Below are 21,865 nucleotides of genomic sequence, written 5' to 3' on the forward strand. Positions count from 1 at the left end.
TATTAGTGTATGCATAATATTTTAAATTTAGGTAGTTAACTACACTACCTCATCTTAAAATATGCAAAAAGGAACAACCTTAAATTTGAGGAAAAAAAAATAACACCTACCATTATATCTTGCTTACTATATGCCAGACACTGGTTGAAATGTTTTACATATATTACCTTATTTAACAGAATGAGGAACATAATCTCTTTCAACACCAGTTAAATAGTTTTAACAACCAGCCAGCTGCTATAGAAATAACTGGCTACAGAGGGAACTACTGAATTTGCTCACAGATGTGAATGCTCGCCAGCTAATGGTGTGGGGAAAACATAGCTGTGATACCACATTTTCATGGAGGAATGAAATGTACTTATATTTGGAAATATATTAAATGTGAGGGCATTATAGTTTCATTGAGTTTTTCATTGGCATTATACATTTTTTCAAAACTCTTGATTATGATACTATACATACTACCGCTTTTTATAAGCTTCCTTCTTGCTTTATCACCATAATGTTAGCAGAAGGAGTGTGGGTGAGTCTGTCTCCTGTTACTGAGTCAATCAAAAGAGATAAATTTAAGTTACCACAACTTAGAAATTCAATAGAAAGAAACTTAATTTGATGAATCCACCAGAAAAATTAACAGGTAAGAAATGCGCATTTGTGTTTCTGTCATATATAATGAGAAAATGCTTTGAAATATATATCTAGGATAATATAATCATGATAGGGGTTTTCTTTTCATTTTAGTTAAGAAATATGGTAATATGCTATAAGTAGTACAACTTCATATATATTAATAAAAAATAAATATAAATATAAGGAAAATACAATTATTTTTGTATGTAAACTTAATTTCATGAATAGCCCACTTTTAAATGATAATAAGGATGCAAATTTAATCAACCCTTGAAGTGCTGACACCTTCAATCCTATCAAAAACTAACTCTGCAAACTGATTTATGGTACATTGAGAATAAGGCTGCCTCAATTATTCTACTTCATAGAAAATTAAACAATCTCCATTTTTACTTATGATATGAAAACAAATTACGGTTATCTAAAAAGTGAAAATTCTGAAGATAAAATGCAATTTATTTGAAAGGTTTTAAATATAAAATAAGAGAACAACCTTAATTTAGAATTACATTAGAGATAAAAATTTCTCTTCACACATTGAGCATTAAAACGTATTACCATAATAGGACCAAAAATATTCATGTGTAGTCCTTATAAGAGGACTATAAATTGGTCACTACTGGACATGCACTATATGTGCAATATGTAGCTTCACAGACTAGCTTTAGTTGCCGAATAAGAGTTGGCTATGACATGAGCATCAGGTAATCAATTCTCCTTAATAGTAATCATTATAGATTTCAAGTCTTAAAATACACCACCCATAAATATGTTTGCTAATAAGGTTTCAGGAAAAAAAAACAGCCTGTGGCTTGACAAAGTTTACTTATCAAGTCATCAAAAGGATATATAATAAAATGGTTGAGAACATATGCATTAGTAGATTGCCAAGGTTTGAGTCTTGACCCTACTTTCTAAACTCATGTAATTTCTCTATTCTTCCACTTCATCTTTAAAATGGACATTATCCCAACACCTACCTCTCTGAAATACTGTGATATTACATAGAGTTAAAATGTAAGTATTTCAAAATACTACTACTAAATTAGCTCTTGTTGATGGTTTAGTATTAAAAGTATATCAACTCTTAATGGTAGTAGCTTCCCTCAGATGAATTCATTATAAATAGAGAAAGCATATTCAGATGAAACAAGACAAGACTTGGAAGACATGTTGAGTACTGGATGCCAATTAAGAGATTCAACCTCTTATTTGTCAAAGGTATTGAATTAATAACCCTGGTACTTAAATATCATTGCCATCTCCAAGTCAAATTAAAAGATACATTCTATTTTGTGCTTCCCACCACTCTTCCTTTTTTTCCCCAAATTTAGTTGGTCCTCACTGTATGCCACATGTCCTGATGTTTGGCAAGTAAACTTTATATGACTCAACTTCTCATCTAAGGTAGATTTTTTTTTTTACTTTCTGTATAATTTTTAAGATTGAATTGAAGGTGAGCTGATAACAACAATATTTGGTAATTATTTTTCCAGGATATAATCTTCTACTTTCAAAGGAATATTCAGGGCAAACCAGGATCTAAGAAACTCATGCCTTACCCCAAAATATATATATTTATGCAAATTTGACAGTCCTGGCCCTGTGGGATCAACAATTCCATCCTTACCAAAAGGGGGGAAAGAAGTAAAACTAATAAAGTATCAGTGGCAGAGAGAGTTCAAATAGAGTCGAGAGGCTACTCTGGAGGTTGCTCTTACACAAGCTTCAGGTAGACCTTGCTACCTATCATAACCTGCCAACCCCCAACCAGGACCATTCCCGTCAATCCTAAAAAACACGTAGGACAATATATAACAGTCCACATGTTTCCAGGCACTAGAGTAACCTTCCAGAAACCTACAACCTTCAGATAGGTCCCTCATCCAGATAAGTCATGAAACCTAGAGGGCCCAGCCTCTCTAGAACATCAGATAGTTCCATTGCCCTGCCCTATATTAGTGACAGATCCTTCCAGCATCAAAAATTTAGAATTGCCATAGCCCAAACACCCCTAAAGAGAGAGATGGAAAGAACAAAAGTGAAGGTGGAGTTATACAGAGAAGTTAGCATTTAACAAATGAACATGAATGCTGAATCATTAAACTGATATCTCTTTTAGTCTCCAATATCTTAGAGCATCTATTTTAAAAAGCCTGAAATTATGGAATTGTAACCCATGTCAAACTCTGAAGTATATTCTACAACTAATTGTGGTGCTGTGTTGTGAAATTTATAGCTTTTTTGTATATATGTTATTTTTCACAAAAAAAGGAAGGAAAAATGTCAATTGTGATGATAAGAAGATATTTAAGCCCTCTAGCCTCCAATATTCTGGAACAGCTCGAAGGAAGGAAGAGTGGCGGGAAGCACAAAAAAAATATGAGAGGATCATATGGTAGCCCATGACAAACTCTGGGATCCCGTCCTGTAACTACTTGTTGAAGAGTGCTTTTAAAGGTATTTCCTTTTATTTCTTTGCTTTGTATATATGTTATACTATACAATTTAAAAAGTTAAAAATAATATATATATATACTTATGCAAATTTGAAAGAGACAGCATAATGGCAAAATTACTGATTTACACTGAGAAATAACTGCCATAAGAACTGAAATGCCTGAGTGCTCTATTTTCTGCCAAATCTTAACCCTTTAACTTTGGCCAACATAATGTCAAAGCACAAGGAATGTATATCTCCACTTCTCAAAATTTTCAATGTCTCAATCCTTCTAAAGAAAACAAAAATTTCTATGGGCTCCCAGTGTTGATTTAAATGCATCTATACATCCAAATATGAAACACAGCTCCTTAAGCTGATAGCTTTAATACCATTATAAAACTTGTCCAATGCAGTTGTAGCCACATAATCAATAAATTAATATGAAAAACATAAATGTAATATAAATAATGTTGCTTTACAAACTAATTTGATTATGTTTGCTATAGTGGCAAACATATATATTTAAAATATTAAAGTGAAATATAATTTTTTTAAGTTTAAATAATTCCAGTGATTATAAAATCATTTGTGAGAATTCTACTGATGGTATAGAATCCAAAGCAAGACATTTCTAAATTAATCCCATGATAATCTGTACTTATATCGTTGTTATGTGAGGTAGCATGTTCTAGCTAAAAAAGTATGGACAGTGAGTTAGACAGCCATAATTTTTAAATTTGGCCTCTGTCATTTACTCTGTCATTTAGAGGAGTGCCATTGAAATTTTCTGAATCAGTTTTGTCATATATAAGTAATAATTCCTAGCTAACAAAATTGCAAGTCTTCTCAGCAGTCAGAATTCTCACCTGCTGTGCCAGAGTCCAGGGTTTGATTCCCAGTGCCTGCCCATGCAAAAAGAAAATTACAAGTCTTATGAGATTTAATTAACACATGTACAATGCCAGCACAGTGCTAACAGTTGGTGTATACAATATTTATTACTCACAACCATTTTAATTTCCTTTAGATTAAGAAATATTTAAATGTTTGCCATTTGTTACATTATACAACTCTATTACCCAAAAAGCATTTAACAATATTAAAATTCTCTGATATTTCTAAGTTAAGGATAGGTAAATTGTCAGGAAATATTTTAAATATAGGTTGTTTTCCTCAAGGAATATTTATGACAGGGATATACAAGTCATATATTAAAAACAAATAATTTTAAATAAGAATAATGTTCTGATTTTCAGTGCTCAAATAAGCTCTTTCAAAATCCACTGGGATTTCTTTGTTTTCTTATGGCAGAAACTTTAGAATGAAATGATCTCACTCCCTGACATTCGAATATCTTATAACTTTGGGTTCTGATGAGTAACAACAAATGGATAGTAAATGAGGGCAATAATGCAAAAAGGATCCATTTCAAGCTTTGCCAATAATTTCAAGAAAGCAACTTATCAAGAAAAAAGATAAAATAGGGAGTAGTCCAAGACCACCAATATAACTCTCTGAACCTTTTCTTAGCACATCAGGATGTACTCTGGCTCAAATTAAAATATGGGATTTCTAGAAAACATGCGCTGTCACATCACTATCACAGGATAAGCCACTTCAACCTAAAACATAATCATTTTGCATTTAGATAATCATGTCCCATAAGTCCATAGAGGTCCTGTTTGTTTGCTATAAGTCATCCTAGACAATTAGGCACATCTCACTAAAACTGTCCCCAAGATAAGAACTCTCCTCCCAGAAAAAGCCATTGGTTTCTTTGCCAGAGTGTCTGGCATTGGGATGTTTGCAAAGAGATTTGATTGGGTCACTTTCTTTCCCAAGAGTCAAACAATAGTAGAAGGAGAGAATTACTGCACATTTGCTGCTTAGCTATCTTCTTCCTAGTTGGATAGTATGACAAACAAATCTTGGCATATAGTAGTCTTAAGTGAAACAAGGGCCACAAGTGGGCCATACATGGAGACCTTCAGGTTAATGAAAAGGTAGATAAATTATAAGCACTCGAATGATGCAGTCAGGACTTCTATACAGAACAGAGAATAAGACATGGCTGGAGAAAAGGCAAGACTGCCATCAAGAATCACAAATTTATATCAGAAATAGAAGCTGAGACAGAGAAGTATATCCAATCACTCAAAAAGTCAGAAAAACTAGAGGACACAGGCTTTAGAAATAAAGACCAAAGACTCTAAAACAGCCAGAGGGTAGATCAGAGTAGGGCTCAAAAATCACTCAAGGCATCTGTGTAGGGTTGGCACTGTAAGCAAAGGACCTGGATATGAATTCAACTTTCTGCTTTGCATTCTTCTAGAGCAGAAATCAGTATCACGTAAGCAGAACAAATATATGATTACTCTATCCTGTGAGGAAAGCTATATACATCAAAACTATGACTTTACTCCAAGCCTTCTCATCCACATACCACACATTCAGTATTGAATAAAAATGAGTTTGGGAAGCTCAGAAACACAGTTTTCCTTGGTTGCTCCCTCCTCTGCTCTTTGCTACCTGTTCCTTATTCTGCGCCCGTATTTAATGATAGGCCTTCTTTCCTGATAAGATTTAGACCCCATTCATGGCACTCGGCTCATTATTTGACCTTAAAAATAGATTCAACTTCACTGATGTGAACTTTCTTCCCCTTCGGTAGATCGGTTGATATTCTCCGAAAGGCTCTATCCAATCTCATTCACACTGGGAATCCAAGCCATTCCATATAAACCCAGTCTTGGACTCCAACCTACAGTACACCTAGCTGATGCCCTCTCCTTCCTCAGAAATAGAATTTTCTCAGTTCCCCTGAGTGAAAGTCAAACAAGAAGAGTTAAAGATAAGGTAAGTTTTGATACATTGAATATAAAATCACAGCCATATAATCTTAGGCTGTCTTATTCAGATTATGCTATATTGGAGATTGACTCATGTCCCTACAAATCCAGTTCAGATTCCTATCCCTGGTTTTGTGGGTGTAAACTCACTTTATAAATAGAACCTTTAATGATGTTATTAGTTGAGGTATGCCAAAATTGAATGAGGATGGACCTATGGCTGACGTCCTTATAAGAAAGGGAAGTTGGACATGAAGAGAAAAAGACACAAGAGAAGCAAGAAGCTAGAAGTTGACAGAACTTGGAAGAGAAAGGAGAGGATATCACTATGTGATTTAAAAATGCAAAGAATCCCAAGGATCATGGGCAGTCAGATCTGGCATGCCACAGTCTTCAGGGAGAAAGTATCGTCTTGGTAAGAACACAAGTTTGGACTTCTCCTATCCTCAAAACCATAAGAAAACCTATTCTTGTTGTTTAAGTCAACCCAGTGTACGGTATTTGTTTCATCACTAAGAAATTTATATGCATCCCTTAATTGAGCATCAATCAAATGCCAGGTTCTAGGTAGCTACTTTTGCATACGTTATATGGGAATTCTCTTTTTTTTTTCTTTAAATTTAAGGAAAGAATTTTATGTTGCTTTTCCTAGTTGATTAAAGTTTCTAAAACATCTGAAGTTTTCTGTGAATTTTGATACTATAAAGAGCCAGTATATGGCACTAATTTAATATATTCCTCAGAGATCTACAAGCTGTCAACTTTATGAAGATTTCTTTTTATAATGCAACGTTTCAGTTCACTGCACACAACATCAAAACTCCAAGATTAGAGAGAATGCAAAACATATTTTAACTGATACTTAAGGGGAGAAAAATACATCCAACCCCTCAAAGTGTACTTGGAGATAAAGGTATTATTCAAAGCATTCTCTATGCTCGTCCCCAGACAGTAGATTCCTGTGGTTGACAATCACTTAAAAGAGTGGCCTAGCGATTATCTTTGACTCCTTGGGGAAATTTTTTCTTATCACTATTATTATATGATAAAAACCTAGAAGTACATAAAGTCAGCTACCGACAAAATAGAATGAATTGGCAGTGTGATCCTGAGGGACTCCCTGGAAGCAAACCATGGGCACTAGACAAATTTGCATGCATTTGACTGTGAGGCAGCCCAGTTATGCACTTCTCAAAAGGCAACCGAGTGGTAAAAAGTTCACACAGTTTTATGGTTGATTTGATTGATTCTGTATGACCCAATGACAAGTGGTTTGACTTTTAGTATAGAAATAAACTTCTTTTACTTTAAAGGAAAAAGAAGTAAACCATGAGGCATATTACTCAAAACAGCAAATACAGGGAGAAGAATTCACATATGCAACTATATATTCCATAATGGTAAACGTTACTTTTCAGCACCAAGAAATACATTTCTTTGTGACCCAGGAATTGATTTTAATCTAATGAACTGAAATAACCTCATGTCAACCTGGGAGCATACTGGGTAAATTAAATCATTGTGACCTCAAACCAGAATGGCTCATTTTAAAGATAGATATGTGTGTACTGGAAAGAATTCATCTTTTGGTAGTTTTCAAGCTATGGTTAGGAACAAAAACTCACTAATATTTTTATACTTTTTCCATCTTCCCACTTTAGAAGAGGGCTTTGGGAACCCAAATTCCACTTTTGGATTTCACTTGCCAAAGCAGTTGTTGTGATTTACTCTTCCCTTTACGTCACAGAGCCCAACTTTATCACCTTTCTTAACTCTTCTTGATTCAACTTCTCCTATGCTTTGTCACTGATGAGATTACGAAAATTTTGATCACAGAAATAGTAATGGTAATTCTTTTATTTAAATACCAAATGCTTTACATGTATACACTAATTTCATTCTCCCAATAACCATATGAGGTAGGTACTAGTATTAGGCTGAGGCACAGAATGGTTAAGTAACTTGCCCAAGGCCACACAGTTTTTGAGTGTCAGAGGTATCCAAGCATTTTGGTTCCAGAGCCTACTCTCCTGACCACTACACAAGACTGCCTTGAATATCAGGCAGGATTGAAAAGAGGTAGCATTATTTTATAACAATAGGTATAATAAAGGAAAATTTGGTAAATATTGTCTTTCTAAAATAAATGTTTTCCTTTTATCTGAACAACAGAACTGTAAATGGATTGTATAGAGGACGAATTTCAAGTATATGTTTCTTCCATCTGCCTGATAAATTACATGTGTCTTAAATATGCCTGTCTGTATTGCTTTTTCATTTTGAAGAGAAGCTTCTAATGGCATGTCTCGGGATGTCACTCGCCTTTCGATTTTGCTCATTCAATATTTTTATCATCGGCATGAATATAGACTGCAAACATATGTTGGAATATTTAATACAAGACTCAAAAATAATATATCAAAGTATAAAGCCAAATTTATAAGAAATAGGTATCAAGTTCTATCTTTAGGTTTATGATTCATAAGCATTTCTCAAGATACCTAAACTTGAAGCATATGTCACAGCACAGTATAAATTTTGGTTCATTTGTATTTCTCTCCCTCTATATAATAAATAAATATAAATATATTTAATATATTTTCACTATGCTTAGATATAATAGTGTCTGTTACTTACAGTTTGTTCAACAAATAAATGTTAGATGACCTAATAGATTTAAAGAATAAATGAACATAGTATTGCAAATGTAAAAGTATTTCATTTTGCAAAGATCAGGGTGAATTGGTTCAGTATAACCTAAAAATTTCTGAATCACATCAAACGCATATAAGTTGAAACTATAAGTAAAATTGATGAGAGCAGTGTGTCATAAATCATTGATTAAAATTAATATATCATGAGACCACAAGTGAGTATTATGATTGTTTTCTGAGGCTTTTACTTTAAGAAAGATGTTAAACACAACTTGACCATCAAAATATTCTTAAAAATATGACAACTGCTTTGAAGTTTTTGAGAAAATTAGGAAAACTTTAAGATATTACATGCTTACTCAATGAAAAAAAGATAAGAAATCAGTCCTTACATATTTAATGGCCACATAAAAGAGGGATTAGACATTTTTGCTATTTCAGAGAGCTGCAAATTTCAGAAAACCCAATTAATCCCAAAATGAGTAAGTAATTTCATGAAAAATATTAGGAATAACAACATTGCTACTGCACTAAATTATGCATCTTGATTTTATAGGACTCAAGCAGACCACCCTTCAAAAATGTCACAGTGATCCCTGCTTTTAATTGAATGACTTCTAAGGGATTCCAATTCCATCTCCAAAGCTAAGCGATTTCATGATCTGAATAGTTATATAGGATGGTAATACATGTATTCCATAGACTATGGTAAGTTTTAGTACCTAATATTATGAAATGGGGACACAAAGGACACTTGGAATGGATATAGCAAGAATGAGACCCTATTTAAAGAACTATTTGGAGGACATTTTTGGTTTTTTGGTTTTGTTTTTTTAATGAAGGGGAAAGTCATTGGTAGAAAAGATTTCACAGACACCCAAACAATGATGTGAGGTCACAGACGTGATGGTTAAGAATCAGTTATCTATTGTGGTTGGATAAGAATCAGTTGCCACATTTCCTCAGCTAGATTTTGCTTGAGGAGGAGACACATACATAGAAGGATTGCCACTTGGATATAGTCTGAAAGACATGAAATCATGTTTGAATTTGACATAGTAGACAAGCAAATAAATTAATGAATACTATGTTTTCAAAATGGTAAAGTGCAAAAACAAGAAAGTAGAAAAAGTAAGTGTGGTAGTTTGGAGGCTATATGAACCCCAGAAAAAAATCATGTTCTTTTAATCCATTCCTGTGGGTAGACCTGCCATAGGAGGGACCCTTTAATTAGGGTATTTCAGTTGTGATGTGACCCATCTCATTCAAAGTCAGTCTTAATCCTCTTACTGGAGTTCTTTGTAAGAGAATAAAGGGTAAAGAATAAAAAAAGAGATGAAATTCAGAGAAGCTCTGTTCTAGTTTGCTAGCTGCCGGAACGCAATATACCAGAAATGAAATGGCTTTTAAAAAGGGGAATTTAATGACTTGCTAGTTTACAGTTCTAAAGCTGAGAAAATATCCCAATTAAAACAAGTCTATAGAAATGTCCAATCTAAGGCATCCAGGGAAAGATACCTTGGTTCAAGAAGGCCAATGAAGTCAAGGGTTTCTCTCGCAAATGGAAGGGCACATGGCGAACACAGTCACAGTTTCTCTCTCATCTAGAAAGGCACACAGTGAACATAGTGTCACCTGCTAGCTTCTTCTCCTGGCTTCCTGTTTCATGAAGCTCCCTGGGAGGCATTTTCCTTCTTCATCTACAAAGGTCTCTGGCTGGCGGACTCTGCTTCTCGTGCTTATGTCATTCTGCTCTGCTCTTTCTGAATCCCTTTCATTATTCAAAATGTTTCCTCTTATAGGACTACTTATCAAGGCCCACCCAAATGGGTGGAGACATGTCTTCACCTAATCCAGCTTAACAACCATTCTTGATGGGGTTTCATCTCCAGGGAGATGATCTAATTACAGATTCAAACATACAGTATAGAATAGGGATTATTCTGGCTTTATGAAATGGGATTTAGATTAAAACATGGCTTTTCTAGGGGACATACATCCTTTCAAACCAGGACAAGCTCACAGAGAAAAGCCCTGGAGATGCTAAGAAAGAAGCCACAGAAAACAGAGAGGAAACCACTGAAGCCAGAAGTTGAAAGCAGTGAAACTCAGGAGAGAAAAACCACCAGATGCCAGCCATGTGCCTTCCCAAAGTAATGGAGCTGAACTGGATTCAGGCTGTCTGTCTTCAGTATGCAGGTATAGTCTTGTTGAAGTCTAACATTGGGACATTTTCACAGTCTAAGAAGTGAAAATTTTAAGTTAATAAATCCCCATTATAAAAGCCAAACCCATTTCTGGGATACTGTATTCTGTCAGTTTTAGCAAACCAAAACAGCAAGCACTAGGCAATATTTCCTGACTATTTTGAACACTGTACAGGGTTAATTTTGTATAGAGGGATAGTATCCATGTTGGTAAGGAGAATATACCATCTTTGGGATATAATATAGGATTATTAAATTTCCTGTGAGATTATACAAATAATTATATTGATTTAAACACCAGGCCTGATTTTTCTACAACTTCACTTTATAGTTTGTCTAACTTTAGACAGTCTCTTCTAAATGCTAGATAAGGGATAATAAATCACATTGGGTCAGGGAAATTTGGAGCCTGTTTCAGTCTGAAACAGCATGCAGAATGCTTAGGATACAGCCGAGTGCACAGAAAGACTCAATAAAACATTGGCTGTTTCACCGTTGTTGTGGTGGTTCAAGATATAGGTGGCCAAGCCTTAGATGTGGGTAGTAGTAATGGAGAAAGAAAAAAAGGAAATGCTAGAATAGACTCCATTTAGAAGAAAGATGCTTGTTTGAAAGTTGAGGGTTGTAAAGTCGCAGATTTATGGTATCCAAGGATGCCGTGCCCCAAACAACTCACATAACTCTTGTCTTCTTTACCTCCCCCGTCCCATTCCCTCAGACCCATTTCTTTGTTCTAAGCTGTATTTAAACTGTTTCCCACCACTTTTCTTTGAGCGGTAACTTCCTTTTTGTTCTGGTCCTATGAGTGCCACTTAGTTCAATAAATTTTTTCTGCACCTTGCTTTTCAGAGTCTGTTTTCCGTTTAACAAGATAAAAGACAGAAAGACCTTTAAAACAAACAGCAAATAAAGCCCACAAATTCCAAGTGGTCAAATAGAAAAATAAAAGCAACCATGTGCAACAAACAAATAACATCAAGGAAGCTTTTGAGCACAATGCCTACCCAAAAATAGCTGCTAAAGAACATTTTTGAACTTCGTTTTTCTTAAATAAATACTACTTTTATTACTGAAATATCAGGAATTCACTTCTCTGCCTTAAAATTCTAATCCTGTTCATTGTTATATTAACCATGCTTCTTTGCTCAATTTTACTTTGCACCATGCCCATTGTACATTACTTTGCTCATCTGGGAATAGTTATATGTTATCATTTTGATTTGACGCAAACAATATTCATTAAATATCAATTGTAAATTACTCCCTTTTCTAAAAATCTTTTAAACTATATTTTGTAACAGTTCACAAGGATTTAAATGCATTTAACTTCTAGTTTGCCCTTGGGGGTAGGTCACATTGCTTCTTCAGATTAGAAAAAAAAAATGGGCAGGTAGAAATAAAATGATTTATGTTTTGTATTTGGTATATATGCCCTTCTTTTAGAAATCCTTAACCTCTGCTTCCTGGAGAGTGGATTTTCTTTGTTTCTACTTCCTGGTCCTATGCTCTTATTTTTTAAATAGAACTCTGAGCCTCTTGTTTTTCTACTTCTGAGGACATTATTAATTTCATATAGAGAAAATACAGTAATGTAAAGTGATAGCGATAAGGAGGAGGGATTGAGGCTGAAGGGTTATTTTCAGTAGCATATGCAAAGGCGGTGTATCTCAGGTGGTCTCTTTCAAGCAGAGACATAAATACTGAGGAGTAGGCCAGTCACATGTTTCTGAATAGCACCTGTCAGATGCATGAATGACAAGAGGGAAGCCCTTCACAGGTAAGTGCACTTGATGTACATATCATGTATGTGTGGGTGTGCTGGAAGGAAGCACATGGCAGCCATGAAAGAATTAACTGCAGGAAATTTAATGAAAGGACTATTCAAGGAAGGGTTAAGCGAACTAACAAGGCTTTGTGAGGAACCCTAATGACTAGCAACTGTGGGAAGCATTAAACACCGCTAAACTTAAAGAGGGAAGAAGAAATAATGTCAGTGGAACTTGGGTAACAGCTTATTTCTGAAAAAGTTGTAGTTATGGGGAATTACATCTTGCCAGAATAAGGTTCTAGAGAACAATAGGAGTGGAAATAAATACCCTGGGCTCCTTTACCTCTTATTCTCTGATCTCCTGCCTTTGCCTCATTTGCTGAACCCAAGAAGAAGCCAACGGAAAAATACCCAGGTGATTAAACCATGAAGTTCAGCCAATGGGGCAGAGAAGGGTGGCTAATGCATGGAGGTTAAGGGGCCAACAGAGAACAATCAGCACAGATAGTTTGAAGAATAAAGGAGATGGGTGTGGCTACAACTCAGTGAGCAAGGGGAATAAAGAAGCTAGTGCAAAACAACTGACATTAAACAAAGTGGTGTACAAAATTCTATCATACAGAGTTATCCGTTGCAATATACTTTTTTAAACAACCTTTAATGATCACTGTTAAATAAAAATAAAGTGGCATCTGCGTTGGGAGGTTCAGAGAGTAGTTCCCTTTTTTAAAGATAAAAGCTGGAGGTGCAAGGGTAGTTCAGCAGTAAAATTTTCACCTGGCATGCGGGAGACCCAGGTTTGATTCCCAGCACATGCACTCTCCCCGCCCCTCCCACCCACCCCCCCAAAAAACAAGCAAAAATTCAGCAAATTGTGTTGTGATAACTGGATACTCACACAGTAAAAGATGAAATGTGACCCTGCCATACAGCATACAAAATAAATAAACAAATGAACAAATAAATAAAGTAAAGATAAAAGCTGACCAAGGATGGAACGTTCTAAGAGCATGGAGCAGTCCCAGCAAATTTTACATTTTTGCAACATTTTGGGATTAACTCGCCTCAATCCAATTGAGCTAGGTCGCCTATTAAAAATGCACAAGTATGCTCTACTAACCAATGTATATTTGCTCCACCCTTTATGAACACGCCACATAAATGGGAAGCAACATCAGCCAATGAAAACATTTCCGCATATGCCTCCAAGGTTGCCCTATAAAATCTCCTCTTTTTACTCTCTCAGTAGAGCTTCCTTCTACATTGTGAATGGGATGGTACCCAATTCATAAATTGCTTAGTAAAGACATGAGATCCTAAACTGCATGAAAAGGTTTTTTTCTCTTAAGAGTTTTGGCAACAAGGATGGGATATAAAAGAGAAAGACAGGCAAAGGTACCCACTGAACGCTTCAAGTTCTCCGTCATCTCTGCCATCTCCAAGTGTCATATGTGAGTCACTCTTGTACCCAAGCTTCACCCTCTTTGTGTTTGAGCCCTTCAATCTTGCAGCTTCTAGTCCAAAGTTTGGCAGATCCATCTGGACCAAAACACTCGAATACTGAGCCCAAGTTCCTAGACTTTTGGTGCAGTCCACACTTTTATTTTTGTTACTACTGATTTCTTTGTCCTATGCACAAGTAAGAAATGACAAAATAAAAATAGGATCCCTAAGCTCTAAAAACAGATTCTCTACCCTCTGTCACTCCAGCATATTACATGTTCAAAGTGATTAGGGACAAAAGCTGTGCCTACTAAGAAAAGAGTAAAATCACACTAAACAACATACGGTTGCAATTCCAATTACTCTTCTCAGAAATTTACTTAAGAAAAAATGTCTTCCAAACTAAACAGGCCAAAAGAGACACCTGTTTTAATTGGTAGTCTACTAAGAAATTGCAAGACTTTAAAAATAGCTCATATACATTAGTGAGTTTTATGTTTCTGTTTTCTGTGTTTGTGTTTTATGTCTGATTCACGACTGAAAATTTTTTAATTAAAGCTGTAAATTCTCTATGTGTCTGTTTATATATTTGATGTATGATATTTTCCTACCTCCAGAATGAGGCTAAATTAAATTCTAAAATACCTTAAAGGAGCTCTATTAAAGTTGACTTAAAGAATAGATAGGTGCTTATATATAAACTAATACTTCTAAAGTCCCCAAAACTAAGGAAGCCAAACTTCTAATAATTCCAATGACAAAAAGGGATTTGTAGTACCAAACCCAAGTGTTTTTTTAAAAAATTAAGGTTCATGTAATTCAGATTAATCTCTGACAAACAGTACTAGTTCAAATGTTGTTAATTAAAAACAGCTGTTTCCTGAGCTATTAATACTAAGTAGAATACAAATACACAATTTTATTCTACTTGAGAATGATCTTCCTAAATTTATACAGGTTTACTGATGAAAGAAGCTAGCATTGTATATATTAGACCAATGATTAATCAATCATTGAATTTGAGGAAAAATGTAAACTTCTTTTTAAAAAATTATTACTCTGACAAATTTTAGTTCAAGAGCAGTTGTATTTTCATAGGGCATTGGCTTGAAGGCAGTTTTCCATATCTTTTTGGTAACTTAAATATATAAGGTGTGAAGGATGTGTTTTGTTAAAGAAAAAAGAAAGCTGTGTCCTAAGGTAAAATAATATAGAATGAGAAACAGGAATGTGTAGGACAAAATCTGAATGGATATAGAAAGTTGTAAAAGGTTTATGGGAAAAAATTATTTGTTATGCTCAAGGTTAGTGTGCCGGTTTGAAAGGATTTCTGTACTCTAGAAAAGCCATGTTTTAATCCTAATCCCATTTTGTAAAGACAGTCATTTCTTCCGATCCCTATTCAGTACTGTATGTTGGAAACTTTAATTCGATTATATTCATGGAGATATGACTTAATCAAGTGGGGTATTAAATTTGCTTAGGTGGAGATGTATCTCCATCCATTTCAGGTGGGTCTTGATTAATTTACTAGAATACTTAAAAGAGAAAGCATTTTGGAGAAAGCTTCAGAACAACACAGCCACAAGAAGGAGACGGTTCACCAGCCAGTGATTTTTGGAGATGGAGAAGGAAAACACCTCTCTGGGAGCTTCATGAAACAAGAAGCCAGAGGAGAAAGCTAGCAGGCTTCACCACATGCCCTTCCAGCTGAGAGAGAAACCCTGAATGTTATCGACCTTCTTAAACCAAGGTATCATTCCCTGGATGCTTTAGATGGATATTTCTATACACTTTCTTTTAATTGGCCTTAAAACTGTAAACTTGCAACTTATTAAATTCCTCTTTTTAAAAGCCATTCCCTTTCTGATATATTGCATTCCAGTAGCTAGCACACTAGAACAGTTAGCTAAGCTTTGATAGGTTTGTAAGATTTTTAAGAGTCATCCTAGGCAGTATCTTCAGGAAGAACTAGACATTTGGTTTTCTCTTTGCCAAAATTACAAAGTTTTCTTGGAGTTTACCAACAAGGGACAAATAGTTTTCTAATGAGGGCCTGAAGATATCTGTGAAAAATATTCTTGTAAGTGAGGTGGTAGATCTCATTCAAAATATTACCAAGAGGCCCAAATTTTAAGAATCTTAAATCATATTTCAGAGAGTGTATAAAGTCTAAATATGTATTCACATTTTCCAGATTTTGCCCCAGGAAAGAAAAATTCAAATCAGAAAGCCCTAATATGAGCTCTTAATACCTGGGGCTTTGACTTGTTTTGTTTTGGAGGGTAGTAGTGGGGGGATGTTAAAAAAAAAATCAAAGTTGACAATTCATGGGGCAGGGAGGTGGGGCCCACAGCAGGGTTCAGGTGGTAAAGCCAATGTTGTTCTAGGAGGAAGGCTAACAAACCAACAGCTGCCTGTTATCTGGTATGTTACCAAAGGTGAAAACAGCAGGACAATCAATTTTTCTTCCTCTTTTGCTAGCCACAAAGTTGCTCACTGTGGCTCATCTGAGTTGGTTAAGAACACATAAATGTGCATCCATAAGGCACACCAGCCATGGCATAAGCAAGTCTGTGCATTTCTAAGAGCCCCAGGCAAAGAAAAGTCATCCTCAAAGAGAGATTAGTCACGAAAGTGCAACAATCAAATTTAGGTCTTAACCAAGGTAGACCCTGCTGGCCTCCAAAATGGCCAACCTCCTTTCAAAAATTTACTGGGAAGGAATTTACACCAAGAATTCTTAGGTGGAGAAAGGGGGAAAAAAGCTACCTCTCCTCATCATCATTGGTATAATGTACCTTGTTAATTAGGTATCTATATAAATTAGAAAAAGTGCTTTACTTGCATGCTTCAGTAAAATGAATGCTGAGTATAGTAGTGTTATGTTAAATCGGTACAGATATCAATTTTCCTGTTATATAAAAGAGTCTGTGTATAAGGCGGGCCTTTACCATTTTAATCATGATTTTCCCTGGGTTTAAATTAGCCTTATCCTTTATTAAGAAAGCACATCTCACTTTTGAGAGATGTTTTGTTTTACAATCATACTAACTCTTTCATTTACTTTTAAAATCTTTTATTGTCAGTTTGGTTAAACAAGGAAACAAATATTGCTTCACAGTGGCCCATTTTCCTTCTTAACAAAATGTTTTAAAATCTGACAAATTTCGTTATTTCACCTTCCCAAAATCAAACCCTAAATGATGTCTTCTTGATCTGTCTTTGGTTTCCTGGAAAAATCACAAGGGATTTATTTGTTCACATTGTAAAAAAAGAAATGCTAGAATTATTTAGGTTTATTTGATATGTTATGAGTTGCATGAGAAATATCAAATGAATACCATATTCTGGATTTCTTTTGATTAAATTTATATGGGTAAAATGTTATTAATATAAACATTTCAGATAGCATATAAATTTCTTAGAGATGTGTCTAGAATGTGTCACCATCCTCACTGCCCATGTGATATCCTAGTACTGAGCTGCCTGCTAGTAGAAAACAAGACCATTAATGGTTTTATCTTCAGTTACTCTAAAAGTAACATTTAATGGACTCTCATCAGATCATTCACTTTTGTAAAACAGCAATAGATTACCCACTGCCATTTTAAGTCTTTCATCATCTTCAGATAATTTTTATTTTGATGATTCCCTGAAAACACTTCAATAAGCTATAGTCTTCAACAAAAAAGTCTGATTCAGAGACCCATGAAAATGACTGTGCCAGATACTTTGGGGCACAGGCTTCCAATGACATTGCTGAAGTAACTTTGTGACTTTACCATGGGGCTGAGTCAATATCTTCAGAACTCTAGTGAGATTGCTGACACAGGACCCAGCAGAACCAGAATTACATAGGAATAAATGAACAGAGAAAGAACGATAATAGTTTTGCTTGGATTATGGCTTCTGTTTTAGTGTTCTATTTTGTAGATACAAACCATCCCTTACTCTTCTCCTTTCAGCCATCTATAAATCATAAAGCATTTATCTTTTTCTCCTTGCCTGGCCCCTTTAGAATTTGGATACTGTTATTGAATATTCTTATTTTTATGGCAATATAATTATTTACACAAGTTTAATCAGAATTTGTCCTCCTTGTTAGAAGGACATAATTGGAAGCCCTGGCTATGTAACCAAAACTTTGACTGGAATGTCATATTTGAGAATGATACTCATCTAATCAGATTTGATTCTAAGGAACTAAGGGTGATATCACGGAGCCAGTGCTTACAAAACCTTCTTGGAAAAACTGGCCTGGTACCTGGCTCCAGGATTCCCAGTCTTACAGTTCAAAAAAGAGGGTTACCTTCAGGCAAGCATATGATACTTTGGGAACCTCAAAAAAAGAAGAATTCACCCAACTCTATAGATATTGCTGGTAAAAGCTGGTGTCAATTACTTGGCTTGGCTTCCTATTCTTGATAGACTTTTAAAAACCCCACCGGAGGTTCCTTATGAAAACCATCAACAAAACAAACTTAAACAGGCGTATATGGTAAATCAACATTCTTACAACACCAATAGAAATAATCAGACTAAACCGAATGAAGCAAGCCTTATTTTGTGATCAAGAATTATCGTTTGTGGATTATTTTTTATCAAAAGGAGGTTGTGGGCAGACCACAGTGGCTCAGCAGGCAGAGTTCTCGCCTGCCATGTCAGAGATCTGGGTTCAATTTCCAGTGCCTGCCCATGTCAAAAAAAAAAAAAAAAAAATGGACGTTGTGATGGTTTGGCTGTATGCACCCCAGGAAAACATTTTCTTAAAGTCAATCCATTCCTGTGACTGTGAATCCATTGAAAGAAGGACCTTTGGATGAGGCTACTTCAGTTTAGGGGTGACCCACCACAATCAGGAATGAATATCCAGAGTATATAATGAATATCCTCAATCCTATTACTAGATATTCATTATAAGAGAATGAAATCCAGAGGAAGAGAAAAAGCCAAGGAAGAAATGCTCTAAAATCAAGGAATTCTAGAGGAAAAGGGAGAGACCAGCAGAAGCTGTCATGTGCCCTTTATGTGTCAGAGGAGCCAAGGATCACCAGCAGTCTGTCTCTGGAAAGAAAGCAACACCTCACTGGTGCCTTGCTTTGGACACTTTCCTGGACTCAAAATGGTGAAAGAATAAATTCCTATTGTTTAACCCAACCCATTTCATGGTATTTGCTTTAAGCAGCCTAGGAAACAAAAACAGAGAGTAACTATAGGGAAAAATTTTGCATTTCAATGAAATTTATGCACCCAACTATGACTTATCAGATTCTGCCCCTGCTCATTGTACAAGTTATTTCGTATCCCCTTTCTAAACTGCAGATAACTGCATGGTTTTTTGCCTACCTGTGAATTGGACTGGATCCTGAGTTCTTACATACATTGCCTACTCTAAATGCCAGTTATAAAGCTAACTTAAGATCTTTTATATAACTGCCTTCAAATTGACACAACATGCCACTACCCACAATCCCTTGACTCCAGTAATACAGGGTTCCACTCTTTCATGTGCACTGTTATACCTCCTGAGGAACATATGACCTGAACCAAGCAGTTATAAAGATATCTAAGTTTATGAAAGAGCTTTAACATCACCTTCAAAGCTCTTCAGGCCCGCTAGACTGAGGTTGACAGCTTAATGTTGGCAGTCTTGCACAACACGTGGGCTCTAGATACCTTCCTTTTCTATGAACATTGTTGTTTTATGTAATAAACTTAGCACAATGATAAATAACCTAAATATTTTAAAGACCCAAGCTAAGGTGTTTCTTGATATCAGTCAGGCACAAACATTTCAATAGACAAACATATTTCCTGACTTAGGTTATTGCTTTAATGGAATGTGGGGACAGATTAGTATGCTTTGGATTTATGCTTTTAATTGTGATTCTCAGTCTCTATGTTTTGGTTTCTTCTTGTAAAGACTGTTTCATGATTCTCTTCAAATTCCTTGTCATCCACAAGATAGATTGTTGCTCTTGACACAGCTCATCAAAAGGAAAATGAGGTAGAAATGGGACTCTCTTTAGAGGACCAAGACTAAAAATAAAACTAATAGTTACCCTAACTTGGAGAGAGGGCCGTGGCAATAGTCCATTCAACTGCATAAGTAACCTCACTCCAAGGGTCTTAAATGTAACTGAACAGCTATCCAATGCACCTCATTGCAATTAAAAAAAAGAGAGAGAAACAAGCAGAGGAAATAAACACAAGAAAAACAAAACTACTGACTGAACCTGCTGTGACTGCCCAACAGAAAAGGAGATCAGTGGTCGGCACTGAAGTGTGTTGGTCAAATTCCCAAGGGTGTCATTGGGAAAATGACCCAAAAAGGAGAAAGATTAAATAAAAATCAAAGGATCACCTGCATTGGGAATTGCTGGGAATGGCCTCCATTTCTGAGACATGGCAAGGACTTTTTTAAAGATAAAAACTGAACAAGTCCAGGACTTTCTAAGAGAATGGAGCAGTCCCAACAAACTTACAATTTTTGCAACATTTAGTGATTAGCTGGTCTTGGCTCTAGAGAGATAGTCTATTAAAAATGGACAAGTATGCCAAATGGACAAATGTATATTTGCTCCCCATATAAATTGGAAAGTTCACATTAGCCAACCAGAACATTTCATCACTTGGTTCCACATTTACCCCACATAAACTCCCCTTTTTTTATCCACTTGGCAGATCTCCCTCCTACATTTAGTTCTTTTAGGTTCAGTTTAAGTAGATTTCTGGGGAGGGAGGGCTGGAAGCAGGAAGAATGACTAAGAAGAAAAGGTGTTCCAGCAGAGGATCAATGTGCAAAATCAAAGGAGTCTGAGCAGGCAGCAGAGGAGCATTTAGGCCTCCAAGTCATTCCAAATGGCTAAAGGAAAGTTAGTTTTCTTGACTGTAGTAGGGTAAGTAAGAAATGTCTGAAGCAGAGATGCTTTTCTTAGGCTGTATATCTGTATCCCTGGAATATTTTATAAATACCTGTGCCTATACCCTACTCCAGACCAATTAGATCAGAATATTTGTGAGAGTAGCCAAGGAGCCTGTGGTTTATAAAAGTTTCCCATGTATTTTGGATCCAAAGCAAAGGATGACAGCCCATTCTTAAATACTGAAGAACTTGCATTTCAGAATGAGAAAATTTGGCTTCAGTCTTAAGAGAGACATAGAGAGATACAGCAGTACAAACAAGTAAGTTGTTGGGAAGTAATTATAGAAAAGGAAGAGGAAAGAATATCAGTTAAAAGAATAAATAACAGCACAAGTGATAGGCAATAGGGTACATACTGTAGCAGGAGAAATGGGGATAAACAGGAATAAAGATCAAAAAATATCTCAGAGGTAAAATCAGAAGGGCTTCATGACATATTGTGTGCCTGCAGCGGGTGAGATGAAAGGTTTGGAGATGAAGAGGAAGTAGGAATGTCTGGCTTTGGTAGCTAGGTGACTAGTATCTCAATAAACAGCATACAGAGAACAGGAAGAGGGGTAGGGTTGGAGCAAAGGGTGGTAGGTAGGGAAGAGATGGATATGAGGAATTCAGAAACGGGCATGCTGAGTTTGAGAGTACCATAGGACTTCTCACTGGAGACACCTGGGAGGGAGTCACACTTTGTCTCTCCCTGAGAGATATTGAGAATCAAGTTGGAAATTCAAGTGTTCCTGAAACCGTTATTATATGTATATAATAACCGTTATAATAGAATATGTATTATAAGGGAAGAAGGCAGAGGCCAGCTCTTACAGAGCACCAGAATTTAAGAAGTGGAGGAGAAGTTATGCTGGTCTGAAACTGTTATGTACCCCAGACAAGCCATGTTCTTTTAATCCAATCTTGTAGGGCCAGACCAATTGTTGGGCCGGCCTTTTGA

The 21,865-nt window shown here is 35.8% G+C and overlaps 1 long non-coding RNA gene across 1 annotated transcript in view; it reads right to left on the reverse strand.

The window, feature by feature from the left end:
• The window catches only part of LOC143648528 (uncharacterized), a 68,779-nt gene that overhangs the window by 15,085 nt on the left and 31,829 nt on the right, over positions 1-21,865 (reverse strand). The window contains exon 3 of the long non-coding RNA XR_013158607.1: positions 3,943-3,978. This is a non-coding gene — a long non-coding RNA (uncharacterized LOC143648528). The remainder of the gene's footprint in view (positions 1-3,942; positions 3,979-21,865) is intronic.

This window comes from Tamandua tetradactyla, chromosome 10 (genome assembly GCF_023851605.1).
Source record: "Tamandua tetradactyla isolate mTamTet1 chromosome 10, mTamTet1.pri, whole genome shotgun sequence".
NCBI lineage: Eukaryota > Metazoa > Chordata > Mammalia > Pilosa > Myrmecophagidae > Tamandua > Tamandua tetradactyla.